This window comes from Mustela lutreola, chromosome 12 (assembly GCF_030435805.1).
Source record: "Mustela lutreola isolate mMusLut2 chromosome 12, mMusLut2.pri, whole genome shotgun sequence".
In the NCBI taxonomy this organism is placed as follows: Eukaryota; Metazoa; Chordata; class Mammalia; order Carnivora; family Mustelidae; genus Mustela; species Mustela lutreola.
The window spans coordinates 65,877,226-65,888,179 of NC_081301.1; the positions used below are offsets into that span (position 1 = coordinate 65,877,226).

Genomic DNA, 10,954 nt, shown 5'->3' on the forward strand with positions numbered 1-10,954 from the left:
GAGAGGCAGGCAGAGAGAGAAGAGGTAGCAGCTTCGTGCTGAGCTGAGAGCCTGATGCAGGGCTCGATCCCAGGACCCTGGGATCATGACCTGAGCCGAAGGCAGCGGCTTAACCCACTGAGCCACCCAGGCGCCCCTAACATTGGATTTTTGATAGGAATTGAATTTACAGATGGTTTTCGGTAGTATGGACATTTTAACAATGTTAATTCTTACCATTCATAAATATGAGCTATCTTTCCATTTATGTCTCCTTCAAATTCTTTATCAATGTCATAGTTTATGGGGTACAGATCTTTCATCTTCTTAGTTAAATCTTTTCCTAAGTATTTTGTTATTTTTGATGCTATTGTGAATTAGATTGTTCTCTTTATTTTTTCAGATAGTTCATCATTAGAGTGTTAAAATGCTCCTGTCTTGTGCTTACTTTGGCAGCACATATACTAAAATTGGAATGATGCAGAGAAGATTAGCGTGATCACTGAGCAAGGATGACATGAAAAACTATTTTAAAAAAACGAAACAAAACAAAATTCCTGTCTTTTATATATTGATCTTGTATTTGGCAGCTTTATTAAATTTGTTTATTCAAAATTTTTTGTGAAGTTTTTAGGATTTTTTTACATGTAAGTTCATGTTATCCAAAAAAAAAAAAATTTTACTTCTTCCTTTTTTTTTTTTTTTGGAGTCTTTTATTTCTTTGTGTTCCTTGTTTCTCTGGCTAGGACATCCAGTACTATGTCAAATGAGAGTAGTGAAAGTGGACACACTTGTCTTTTTTCTGATCTTTAAGGGGAAAACTTTCAAACTTTTTTGATTGAATATGAGATTAGCTCTGGGCTTGGGCTTGCAATATGTGTTTTTTCTTTAATGGATTTTTTAAATTATTTTTAAAAATTTTTTTATAAACATATAATGTGTTTTTATCCCTAGGGGTACAGGTCTGTGAATCACCAGGTTTACACATTTCACCGCAGTCACCATCACTCACCATAGCACCTGCTCTCCCCAATGTCCATACCCCCACCATCCTCTCCCAACACACCTCCCCCCAGCAACCCTCATTCTGTTTTGTGAGATTCAGTCTTTTATGGTTTGTCTCCCTCCCAATCCCATCTTCTTTTATTTTTCTTTTCGTACGCCCGAAACCGCCTATGTTGCATCTCCACTTCATCATATCAGGGAGATCATATGATAGTTGTCTTTCTCAGATTGATTTATTTCGCCAAGCATAATACCCTCTAGTTCCATCCATGTCATCACAAATAGCAGGATTTCATTTTTTTGATGGCTGCACAGTATCCCATTTTACATATATACCACATCTTATTTATTGATTGATCCGTTGAAGGACATTTAGGTTCTTTCCATAGTTTAACTATTGTGGACATTGCTGCTATAAACACTTGGGTGCATGTGCCCCTTCAGAATGCCACGTTTGTATCTTTAGGGTATATACCCAGTACTACAATCACTGGGTCATAGGGTACTTCTATTTTCAGCTTTTTGAAGCACCTCCATGCTGTTTTCCAGAGTGGTTGCACCAGCTTGCATTCCCACGTACAGTGTAGGAGGGTTGCCCTTTCTCCACATCCTCGCCAGCATCTGTCATTGACTGACTTGTTAGTTTTAGCCATTCTGAAAGGTGTGAGGTGGTATCTCATTCCGGTTTTGATTTGTATTTCCCTGATGCCGAGTGATGTGGAGCATTTTTTCATGTGTTTGTTGGCCATTTGGATGTATTCTTTGCAGAAATGTCTGTTCATGTCCTCTGCCCATTTCTTGTTTGGATTATTTGTTCTTAGGGTGTTGAGTTTGATAAGCTCTTTATAGATTTTGGATAGATACTGGCCCTTTATCTGGTATGTCATTTGCAAAGATCTTCTCCCAGATAACTTCTGACAGTCATCTTTTGGCTTTGTTAACTGTTTCCTTTGCTGTGCAAAAGCTTTTTGATCTGATGAAATCCCAGTAGTTCATTCTTGCCCTTGCTTCCCTTGCCTTTGGCGATGTTCCTAGGAAGAAGTTGCTGCTGCTGAGGTCAAAGAGGTTGCTACCTGTTCTCTCCTCAAGGATTTTGATGGATTCCTTTCTCACTTTATGCTTCTTCATCCATTTCCAGTCTATTTTCATGTGTGGTGTAAGGAAATGGTCCAATTTCATTTTTCTGCGTGTGGCTGTTCAATTTCCCCAACACCATTTGTTGAAGAGGCTGTCTTTTTTCCATAGGACATTCCTTCCTGCTTTGTTGAAGATTAGTTGACCATAGAGTTGAGGGTGTATTTCTGGGCTCTCTATTCTGTTCCATTGATCTATGTCTGTTTTGGGGACAGTTCCCTACTATCTTGATGATGACAACTTTGTAATAGAGCTTGAGGTCTGGAATTGTGATGCCAACAACTTTGGCTTTCTTTTTCAATATTCCTCTGGCTCTTCGAGGTATTTTCTGGTTCCATATGTATTTTAGGATGATTTGTCCCATTTCTTTGAAAACAATGGATGGGATTTTGATAGGGATTGCATTAAATGTGTAGATTGCTTTAGGTAGCATAGACATTTTCACAATATTTGTTCTTCCAATACAGGAGCATGGAACATTTTTCCATTTCTTTGTGTCTTCTTCAATTTCTTTCATGAGTACTTTAGAGTTTTCTGAGTATAGATTCTTTGTTAGGTTTATTCCTAGGTATCTTAGGGTTTTGCGTGCAGTTGCAAATGGGATTCACTCCTTAATTTCTATTTCTTCAGTCTTGTTGGTATAAAAAAATGCAACCAATTTCTGTTCATTGATTTATATCCTGACACTTTACAGAATTTCTATACAAGTTATAGCAGATTTGGAGTGGAGTCCTTTAAGTTTTCCACATACAGTATCATATCATCTGCAAACAGGGATAGTTTGACTTCTCTTCTGCCAATTTGGCAAAATTTGGATGGCTTTAATTTCTTTTTGTTGTCTGATTGCTGAGGCTAGGACTTCGAGTACAATGTTGAATAGCAGTGGTGATAACGGACATCCCTGCCGTGTTCCTGACCTCAGCGGAAAAGTATTCAGTTTTTCTCCATTGAGAATGATATTTGCAGTGGGTTTTTCATAGATGGCTTTGATAATATTGATAATATGTGCCCTCTATCGCTACACTTTGAAGAGTTTTTTTTTAAGATTTAATTTATTTATTTGACAGAGAGAGAGATCACAAATAGGCAGAGAGACAGACAGAGAGAGAGATGAGGAGAAGCAGGCTCCCTGCTGAGCAGAAAGCCCAATGCAGGACTCGATCCCAGGCCCCTGGGATCATGACCTGAGCCGAAGGTAGAGGCTCAACCCACTGAGCCACCCAGGTGGCCCCACTTTGAAGAGTTTTAATCAGGAAGGGATACTGCACTTTGCCAAATGCTTTTTCAGCATCTATGGAGAGTATCATATGGTTCTTGTTCTTTCTTTTATTGATGTGTTGTATCACATTGATTGATTTGCAGATGTTGAACCAACCTTGTAGCCCTGGAATAAATCCCAGTTGGTCGTGGTGAATAATCCTTTTAATGTACTGTTGAATCTTATTGGCTAGTATTTTGGTGAGAATTTTCGCATCTGTGTTCATCAAGGATATTGGTCTGTAGTTCTCTTTTTTGATGGGATCCTTGTCTGGTTTTGGGATCAAGGTGATGCTGGCCTCAGAAAAAAAAGAGTTTGGGAGTTTTCCTTCCATTTCTATTTTTTTGGAACAGTATCATGAGAATAGGAATTAATTCTTCTTTAAATGTTTGGTAGAATTCCCCTGGGAAGCCATCTGGCCCGGGGCTTTTGTTTGTTTGGAGATTGTTGATGACTGTTTCAATCTCCGTACTGGTTATGGGTCTGCTCAGGTTTTCTATTTCTTCCTGGTTCAGTTGTGGTAGTTTATATGTCTCTAGGAATGTATCCATTTCTTACAGATTGTTGAATTTATTGGCGTAGAGTTGCTCATAGTATGTTCTTATAATTGTTTGTATTTCTTTGGTGTTGGTTGTGATCTCTCCTCTTTCATTCATGATTTTATTTATTTGGGTTCTTTCTCTTTTCTTTTTGATAAGTCTGGAAAGGGGTTTATCAATCTTATTAATTCTTTTAAAGAACCAGTTTCCTAATTTCGTTGATTTGTTCTATTGTTTTTTTTTTTGTTGTTGTTGTTGTTGTTTTGTGGTTTTTGTTTGTTTGCTTCTATTTCATTGATTTCTGCTCTGATCTTTATTATTCCTCTTCGCCTGCTGGGTTTAGGCTTTCCTTGTTGTTCTTTCTCCAACTCCTTTAGGTGTAGGGTTATGTTGTGTATTTGAGATCTGAGAGAGAAGCGTGGTGGCACACGTCTGTCACTGCACTCCCCAGGAGCAAGTCTGGGGAAGGCGCAGCTCGCCGCCCCCAGAGAAGAGAAGGAGCCGTTGGCCTTGTGGTCGGGAAAAGGACGGGAAGCAGGGTAGCCTGCCAAGGCAGGAAGAGCAGGCCGGTGGCAAGACAAGTGTCACCCGCTCCCTGTGCAGAGAGATGGAAGCCTGGCTGCTAAGGAGACATGAGGGGACGACTAGGGCAGGGAAGCGTGCTCCACTCTGAGGAAGGAGTGTGGGCAGAAGGCAGGCCTGTCCTGTGCCTCTGGTCCCAAGGGGACAGCATCTCCTTGACCTCCTGTCCATAGGGCATACTTGGGCTAGCTACCAGGCGCCATACACAGAACTCGCAGAAACAGCTCCCTCGAGAAACGGGCAGTCAGATGCCATCTTCCTCCAACATGTGACAGAGTTGACGGTGGCAGGGAGTTTGCGGGGTAGGAGTGGGGACAATTCCTAAAGCTCCCCATTTCAGTGAACGGGCGGTGTTCAGGGATCCTGTCGCCTCTCCTCTCCTGTGGGGAAGGCACTGGCCTTGTCCGCGAATCCGCCCGAGGTCCAGTGCCAAAGGCCAAGCGTTGCCTACACCGGGAGATGGTAGTGTGCATAGAGTGCCATCTTAGGCCACGCACGCTGCTGCAGGGTTTTGACTGTGTCTGCTTAGTTCGTCCTGGCAGGGTGAACCCAGGGCGCCAACATGGAGCCCAGGAAAGCAAGGTCCAAGAGACACCAGCACTCCCGTGACTCTTCTTACCTGATGCGACAGAGCGTACACCCAAAGCCTTTCTGAGGAGGAAGCAGCAGCGAAGTTGGGATCGTGCCAAGATGAAAACCTCTGCAAAAGCATAGCAGTCGCTGGGAAATCAGAGTCGGTTCTGAGGGCTGCTGTTGCTGCTTGCCTGACCCTAGTATTCGCAGCATGATGGGAGAAACCCTCATAGAGCGAAAGCCTCTTTGCCCTGGCATCTCTTCTGGGAAAGCACAGCATTCTTTGGGAAATGAGTCCGGTCTGAGGGATGCTCCTGTGCGCCTGAGCTGGTCTCCTCAGCATGGTGTAATAAACCCGCATGGAGCGAAATCCTCTATGCCTGGGAATCCCCTCTGCCTGAGAGAGAAGCGCGTTTGCGCCTGTGGAAACAGCCTTAAGCAAAGGGACCTGTTTTTCAGTGCGGTCACCAGGAGCATGTCTGTGGAAGGTGAAGCACGCTGCACGGGGAGAAGAGCTGGAGCCGTTGGCGTTCGGGTCTGGACACGGTTGCGAAGCAGGAGAGCCAGCCCTGGCAGGCACAGCGGCCGGTGGAAATACAAGTGTCACCCACTCCCAGTGAGAGAGACAGAAGCCTGACGGCTAAGGAGACAGAAGGGGATGAGTAGGGCAGGGCACGTGCTCCACTCTTTGAAGGAGTCTGGGCAGAGAGCATGCCTGTCCTGAACCTCTGGGCCCAAGGAGAGAGCAGCTCCTTGGCCACCAGTCCCTGGGGCAGACATGCGTTAGCCACCAGGCGCCTACGCTGAACTCGCAGAAACAGCTCCCTGAAATAACGGGGAGTCAGATGCCGTCTTCCACCAGGATGTGGAAGATTGGAGGAGGCTCCGGGTTTAAGGGGAAGGAGTGGGCACAGTCCCCCAAAGCTCCCTAATCTGTGCACGCCCGAGTGCAGAGATCCTGTAGCCTCCCCTCTCCTGTGGTGAAGGCTCTGGCCTAGACCCTGAGGCTGCCTGATATCTGGAGCAAAAGGAAAAGCCTAACCTACCCCAGGAGATGGTCATAGGCATAGAGTGCCATGCTAGGCCAAGCACGCTGCTGCAGGGTTGTGACTGTGTCTGCTTAGTTCGGCATAACAAGATGAATCCCAGGCATAAACTCGGAGCTTGGGAAAGCAAGTCCCAAGAGGCACCAGCTCTCCCGCGGCTCTTCTTCCATGCCACGCAGAGAGAACACCCAAAGCCTTTCTGAGGAAGCAGCAGCGAAGTGCTTTTCACTCCAAGCCAAAGCCTCAGGGAGAGCACAGCATTCGCTGAGAAATGTTCTGCGGGCTGCTGCTGCTTGCCTGAGCTCAGTCTCGCGGTGGGAGAAACCCGCATACAGCGAAAGCCTCTTTCCTGGGTATCTCCCCTGGGAAAGCACAGCGTTCCTTGGGAAATCAGAGTTGGGTTTGGGGATGCCGCTGCTGCTTGCCTGATCTAGTGTCCGCAGCTCGGTGGAAGATACCCGCATGGAGCGAAATACTCTTTGCCCTAGCATCCCCTCTGCCTGAGAGAGAAGCCAAGTGTTGGGAAGGCGCAGCACGCCGCCCCCGGAGAAGAGAAGGAGCCGTTGGCCTTGGGGTCGGGAAACGCTCGGGAAGCAGGATAGCCTGCCGTGGCACGAACAGCAGGCCGGTGGCAAAACAAGTGTCACCCGCTCCCTGTGCAGAGAGATGGAAGCCTGGCTCCTAAGGAGACATGAGGGGACGAACTAGGGCAGAGGCGCTTGCTCCACTCTTAGGAAGGAATCTGGGCAGAAAGCATGCCTGTACTGTGCGTCTGGTCCCAAGGAGACAGCATCTCCTTGGACACCTGTCCTTGGGGCAGACATGCGCTAGCCACAAGACGCCTACGCTGAACTCGAAGAAACAGCTCCCTGAAATGACGGGGAGTCAGATGCCGTCTTCCTCCAGGAAGTGGAAGCTTGGAGGAGGCACGGGGTTTAAGGGGAAGGAGTGGGCACAGTGCCCCAAATCTCCCTAATCTGTGCACGGGCCGTGTGCAGGGATCCTGTCGCCTCCTCGCTCTTGTGGTGAAGGCATTGGCCTAGACCCCGAGTCTGCCTGAGAGCCGGAGCAAAAGGCAAAGTCTAACCTACCCAGGGAGATGGTCATAGGCATAGAGTGCCATGCTCGGCCAAGCACGCAGCTGCAAGGTTGTGACTGTGTCTGCTTAGTTCGGCATAGCAAGGTGAATCCCGGGCGTAACCTCGGAGCCCGGGAAAGCAAGTCCCAAGAGGCACCAGCTCCTCCGAGGCTCTTCTTCACTGCCGCGCAGAGTGAACACCCAAAGCCTTTCTGAGGAAGCAGCAGCGAAGTGCGGTTCGTGCCAAGCTGAAAACCTCTGCGTAAGCATAGTATTCCCTGGGAAATCAGAGTCGGATCTGAGGGCTGCTGTTGCTGCTTGCTTTAGACTCGTATTCGCAGCACGATGGGAGAAACCCGCATAGAGCGAAAGCCTCTTTGCCCTGGCATCCCCTCTGGGAAAGCACACCATTATTTCGGAAATCAGAGTCCGGTCTGAGTTATGCTCCTGTTTGTGTGAGCTGGTCTCCTCAGCACGGTGTAATAAACCCGCAGGGAGCGAAATCCTCTATGCCTGGGCATCCCCTCTGCCTGAGAGAGAAGCGCCGATGCGCCTCTGGAAAGAGCATTAAAGAAAAGGGACACGTTTTTCAGGGCGGTCCCAAGGAGTAGTCTGTGGTAGGTGCAGCACGCTGCTCGGGGAGAAGAGCAAGTGCTGTTGGCCATGGTCTCGAAAAGGTTGCGAAGCAGGAGACAGGCCCTGGAAGGCACAGCACCCGGAGGAAATACAAATGTCACCCACTCCCAGTGCAGAGAGACAGAAGCCTAGCTGCTAAGGAGATAGGAGAGGATGAGTAGGGCAGGGCACGTGCTCCACTCTTGGGAAGGTGTCTGGGCGGAGAGCATGCCTGTCCTTAACTCTGGGCCCAAGGAGACAGCAGTTCCTTGGCCACCCGTCCCTGGGGCAGACATGCGCTAGCCACCAGGCGCCTACTCTGAACTCGCAGAAACAGCTCCCTGAAATAACGGGGAGTCAGATGCCATCTTCCTCCAGGATGTGGAAGCTCGGAGGAGGCACGAGGTTTAAGGGGAAGGAGTGGGCACAGTCCCACAAACTCTCTAATCTGTGCACGGGCCGTGTGTAGGGATCCTGTCGCCTCCTCTCTCCTGTGGTGAAGGCACTGGCCTAGACCCCTAGGTTGCCTGAGAGCCGGAGCAAAAGCCAAAGCCTAACCTACCCCAGGAAATGGTCATAGGCATAGAGTGCCATGCTAGGCCAAGCACGCTGCTGCAGGGTTGTGACTGTGTCTGCTTAGTTCGGCATAGCAAGGTGAATCCCGGGCGTAAACTCGGAGACCGGGAGAGCAAGTCCCAAGAGGCAACAGCTCTCCCGCGGCTCTTCTTCCCTCCCGCGCAGAGTGATCACCCAAAGCCTTTCTGAGGAAGCAGCAGCGAAGTGCGGTTCGTGCCATGTGAAAACCTCTGCGAAAGCATAGCAGTCGCTGGGAAATTAGAGTCGGATCTGAGAGCTGCTGTTGCTGCTTGCTTTAGCCTAGTATTTGCAGAACGATGGGATAAACCCGCATGGAGCGAAAGCCTCTTTGCCCTGGCATCCCCTCTGGGAAAGCACAGCATTCTTTGGGAAATCAGAGTCCGGTCTGAGGGATGCTCCTGTTTGCTTGAGCTGGTCTCCTCAGCACGGTGTAATAAACCCATATGGAGCGGAATCCTCTATGCCTGGGCATCCCCGCTGCATGGGAGAGAAGCACGATTGCACCTGTGGAAAGAGCCTTAAGGAAAGGGAAATTTTTTCACTCTGCTCCCCAGGAGCATATGTGTGGAAAGTTCAGCAAGCTGCCGGAGAGAAGAGCAGGAGCCGTTGGACTTCTGGTCTGGAAAAGATTGCGAAGCAGGAGAGCCGGCAATACAAGTATCCCCGGCTCCCAGTGCAGAGAGACAGAAGCCTGGCTGCTAAGGAGACAGGAAGGGATGCGTAGGGCAGGGCGCATGCTCCACTCTTAGGAAGGAATCTGGGCAGAAAGCATGCCTGTCCTGAGCCTCTGGGCCCAAGGAGACAGCAGCTCCTTGGCCAGCTGTCCTTGGGGCAGACATGCGCTAGCCACCAGGCGCCTACTCTGAACTCGCCGAATCAGCTCTCAGAAATAATGCGGAGTCAGATGCCGTCTTCCTCCATGATGGGGAAGCTCGGAGGAAGCATGGTGTTTAAGGGGAAGGAGTGGGCACAGTCCCCCAAAGCTCCCTAATCTGCGCACGGGCCTAGTGCAGGGATCCTGTCGCCTCCTCTCTCCTGTGGTGAAGGCACTGGCCTAGACCCGGAGTCGGCCTGAGAGCCGGAGCAAATGGCAAAGCCTAACCTACCACATAAGATGGTCATAGGCATAGAGTGCCATGCTAGGCCAAGCACGCTGCTGCAGGGTTGTGACTGTGTCTGCTTAGTTCCGCATAGCAAGGTGAATCCCGGGCGTAACCTCGGAGCCCGGGAAAGCAAGTCCCAAGAGGCACCAGCTCTCCCGCGGCTCTTCTTCGCTGCCGCGCAGAGTGAACACCCAAAGCCTTTCTGAGGAAGCAGCAGCGAAGTGCGGTTCCTGCCATGCTGAAAACCTCTGCAAAAGCATAGTAGTCGCTGGGAAATTAGAGTCAGATCTCAGGGCTGCTGTTGCTGCTTGCTTTAGCCTGGTAATTGCAGCACGATGGGAGAACCCGCATAGAGCGAAAGCCTCTTTGCCCTGGCATCCCCTCTGGTATAGCACAGCATTCTTTGGGAAATCAGAGTCCGGTCTGAGGGATGCTCCTGTTTGCCTGAACTGGTCTCCTCAGCACGGTGTAATAAACCCGCATGGAGCGAAATCCTTGGCCACCTGTCCCTGGGCCAGACATGCGCTAGCCACCAGGTGACTACGCTGAACTCGCAAAAACAGCTCCCTGAAATAACGGGGAGGCAGGTGCCGTCTTCCTCCAGGATGTGGAAGCCTGGAGGAGGCACGGGGTTTAAGGCGAAGGAGTGGGCACAGTCCCCCAAAGCTCCGTATTCAGTGCACGGGCTGTGTGCAGGGATCCTGTCACCTCTTCTTTCCTGTGTGGAAAGCACTGGCCTAGTCCGAGAATCCGCCTGAGCGCGAGTGTAAAAGGCCAAGCGATGCCTACACTGGGAGATGATAGTGTGCATAGAGTGCCATCCTAGTCTACGCACGCTACTGCAGGGTTGTGGCTGTGTCTGTTTAGTACGGCCTGTCAGGGTGAACCCAGAACGCGAACATTGAGCCCAGGAAAGCAAGGCCCAAGAGGCACTAGCTCTCCCGCAGCTCTTCTTCCCTGTCGCGACTGAAGCCTTGCTGAGGATGCAGCAGCAAAGTGCTGCTCGTTCCAAGACAAAGCCTCTGCGAAAGCACAGCATTCGCTGAGAAATGTTCTGCGGGCTTCTGCTTCTTGCTGAGCCCAGTCTCGTGGTGGGAGAAACCCGCAAACAGCGAAAGCCTCTTTGCCTGGGCATCTCCGCTGGGAAAGCACTGGCCTAGTCCGAGAATCCGCCTGAGCAACAGAGTAAAGGGCCAAACCTTACGTACCCGAGGACATGGTCATAGGCATAGAGTGCCATGCTAGGCCAAGCACGCTGCTGCAGGGTTGTGACTGTGTCTGCTTAGTTCGGCATAGCAAGGTGAACCCCCGGCGTGAACTTAGAGCCCGGGAAAGGACGTCCCAAGAGGCAACAGCTCTCCCAGGGCTGTTGTTCCCTGCCGCATCAGAGCGAACACACTGCAGTAGCGTACGTAGCCTAGGATGGCACTCTATGCACAGTACCA

General features: G+C 49.6%; 1 non-coding gene across 1 annotated transcript; it reads left to right on the forward strand.

The window, feature by feature from the left end:
- The first annotated feature begins 419 nt into the window (after positions 1 to 419).
- On the forward strand, positions 420 to 528 carry LOC131813335 (U6 spliceosomal RNA). Its single transcript, XR_009346752.1, has one exon. It is a non-coding gene; the product is annotated as a U6 spliceosomal RNA (small nuclear RNA).
- The last annotated feature ends 10,426 nt before the right edge of the window (positions 529 to 10,954 follow it).